Raw genomic sequence first — 3,360 nt, forward strand, 5'->3', positions numbered from 1 at the left:
CCGTGTTATTCATTTCTGGAGTGTTTATACGCGTAAATATAAATTATTGTGTTGATTTTTGTTAGTTGTGTCGATATGATATCGACTGGCAGTCCGAGAAGTAGAGGAGGTGTTGTCCGATTTCCAAGAAAATATTATTTTAAATTATTTTCCAGGCTCGATAATTCTTATAAAATTATTTTCGGGTGTTCGAGCCCTATTATTTAGTTATAAAATGATTCAGAGCCCTGTTTTAAATCCGAAAAATGTTCAAAAATTCATATTAAATAAACCGTTCATCCGTTTAATACGAAACGAACGCGTACAGACTCAGAAAAATATTCTACTTTCATTAAAAATACTTTCGAGACCCAAATACTTTTGTTTCGAAAGGTCGTTTGTTTTACGAATCATTCCAAGTCGATTATTGATCGATAAATCATATTTTTGACCCGATTTCAGTTTTAAACGTATCGAGTCGAACCTTTTGACGAACTGAGTCATATGTGATATGAATTATGTGATACGTGGATTATGTGCTTACGTGCTATGTAAATTATGTGCATACGTGGGTCAATATTCCTATGTTTGGCTGATATAATTATGTGTGGGCTATCGTATGGGTAGACAATAGGATTTTGACGCGCAGTTCGTCGAGTGATTATCGTTTAGACAATTAAAGTTCTATATTTTAATTATAGATGCGGATCTTTCGAGTTGATCAGGACAAGACATTGGATAAAGAATGAGATGGAATGGTATTGGGTATCTGGCTTCTAGCAATCGCAGGACCAGCATATCAGTAAAATGTTGAAATTAAAGATGGTGATATTTTGAGACAGAATGTCAGAATAGATGCGGTTTTGCGAGTGTGACTAACTGCTAAAAACCCAAAGGCAAGTACCCCTGACTTCACTTATCGTTCAAGTGATGTTTATTTCAAATCATATTATACAAGTATCCCTATCATCACTTATTGTTCAAGTGATATTTATTTTGAATCTTATCATGCAAGTATTGTTTTTCCTATTCTTAGTTCGTAATAGATAAATGTTTTACATATCGCTGAATTAAATAATTCTGTTTATGCAAATGCTCATCTACTATTCTATATTCAGAATATACAAGTGTTGTTACTTATCCAATTACTGGATTTACAAATGTTTTGGATTTTGAGGAAAATGATTTTGTTTTGCAAGTATTCCTGACTTTCTTTTAAAATACTGCAAGTATTCCTGACTTTCTTTTAAAATACTGTAAGTATTCTTGATTTTTCTTTTAAATACTGCAAGTATTCTTGATTTTTCTTTTAAATACTGCAAGTATTCCTGATTTTCCTTTTAAAATAATGTAATTATTTCTTCGTTCCTATTCTAAGTTCAGAATAGTTAAATATTTTACATTTCGCTGCAATTACTCTGATTATGCATATTCGTTTATTCTTGTTCCTGTAATTTGATTGCTCTCATGAGCAAATACCCATTATTTCGCATTATTTTTGAACCCTGAATTGGGATGTTTTGAATTCAAAATGATTTGACATCAAAATACTCCATGGGCTGGATAATGATGATGTTTTGGGGATTAACTGTGTCTTAATCCTGAGGACCGGGATGACTGGTGCCTCGAGATGGGCCGTAGTGCCTGGATATCCGACCGGATCTATATAGTGAGATATAGATCTGCATTATATTCTGACTGATCAGCAGAATATAGATGTGAACTAGTGTCCAGTCTAATTTGTTGTTGATCGCCATTAACGGCATTCTCTCTCGAAAATTTTATGATTATGCATTAATGCTATTCTTTCTTAGCATTAAGTTTCGGGAAATTACAGTGTTTATAAATGAATTCGAAGTTCAGATTGTTGCTGTAGCATTAGTTACTCAGTGATAATTAGAATCTTGAATGAATTGGGATCTTCTTAATTATTCAACCCGTCCTTATCAGGCTGGTTTAGCAGGCTAAGTCTATGGAAACTTAGTCGATAATGATGGATACTGAATAGTTAGGAATTTCTTGAACGTTGTTTTATGGATAGTTGATGCATTCATTGCTTAGATATGAAAGTGTTACCAGGAGCTATTTTGAAAACACGCAATACTGAAGCTCTTACAAAAATGTCATTATTTCCTATGTGATTTATAGCAATGCAAATCAAATTGATTTTTAAGTTGTTGAAGTATATCCTCTAAATGATTTCGTATTTCGCTCTTCAAAATATTTCAGAAATTGCTTTTACTTTAATGATACTTGCTGAGCATTTCTTTCGCTCATACTTGCCTGTTTTCAAATTTAACCTCCAGTGAGGATTAGTTTCGCTGTTTAGCTGTGTAATTCGAGGAAGCAAAGAAGAAGCTCTTGGAAGGTGGTTGATCCAGGGTTTGCGGGCTAGTGTAAGTTTTATTGTGTAAAGTTGTTTATATTATATTATATTATAATTGTATTATTTTTGGGCCTAGTATACTTCTTTTCGAAGTTATACTAGGGGGTTTAGCTTTGAGTTTGGAAAATTTTGAATAGAGTTTCAAAAGAAAGTGAAAAATTTATTGGTGGAATTTGGATATCTTGTTTCTAGAACTATAACCTTAAAAGATCTTGGAGTAGTTTGGGGTCATTTATGATAAATATCTTCCACTGGCATTTAATTATTAAATAAACAGGTTGATTTAGATCGAGGTTTCATAGTGACGACCAAATCCTCTGACCCCGGATTTGGGGGCGTTACATATATGATGTTAACATGTTAATTGTATAAATATATATGGTGGAAAGTTACTCATATAGGGTGCAAAATGACTCTAATATGGTGAAAAGTGACTTAAATGGTTAATTAGAACCAAAATGTGGACCAAAATTGACTTGTATGAATGTGGCATTAAGAGGTGGTAAAAGGATTTCTAATTGGATGTAGATGATGTTAACATGTTAATAGTACCAATATATGATGACAAGTGACTCTTATAAGGTGCAAAGTGACTCTAATATGGTGATAAGTCACTTACATGATTGATTAGAGCCAAAATGTGGCCCAAAATTGACTTGTAGGAAAGGGGTACCAAAAGGTGGTTAAAGGATGTTTAATTGCATGTACATGATGTTAACATGTTAATTGTATTAATATATGGGGAAAGTGACTCTTATAGGGTGCAAAGTGACTCTAATATGGTGAAAAGTGACTTATATGGTTGATTATAGCCAACATGTGGAATAAAATTAATTTGTATGAAAGTGGGATTAATAGGTGGTAAAAGGTTGTCAAATTGGATGTATATGATGTTAACATGTTAATTGTTGTATATATGGTGGAAAGTGACTCTTATAGGGTGCAAAGTGACTTACATGGTTGATTAGAACCAAAATGTGGAAACAAAATTAACC

The sequence above is a fragment of the Apium graveolens genome, unplaced genomic scaffold (assembly GCF_009905375.1).
Source record: "Apium graveolens cultivar Ventura unplaced genomic scaffold, ASM990537v1 ctg3634, whole genome shotgun sequence".
NCBI lineage: Eukaryota > Viridiplantae > Streptophyta > Magnoliopsida > Apiales > Apiaceae > Apium > Apium graveolens.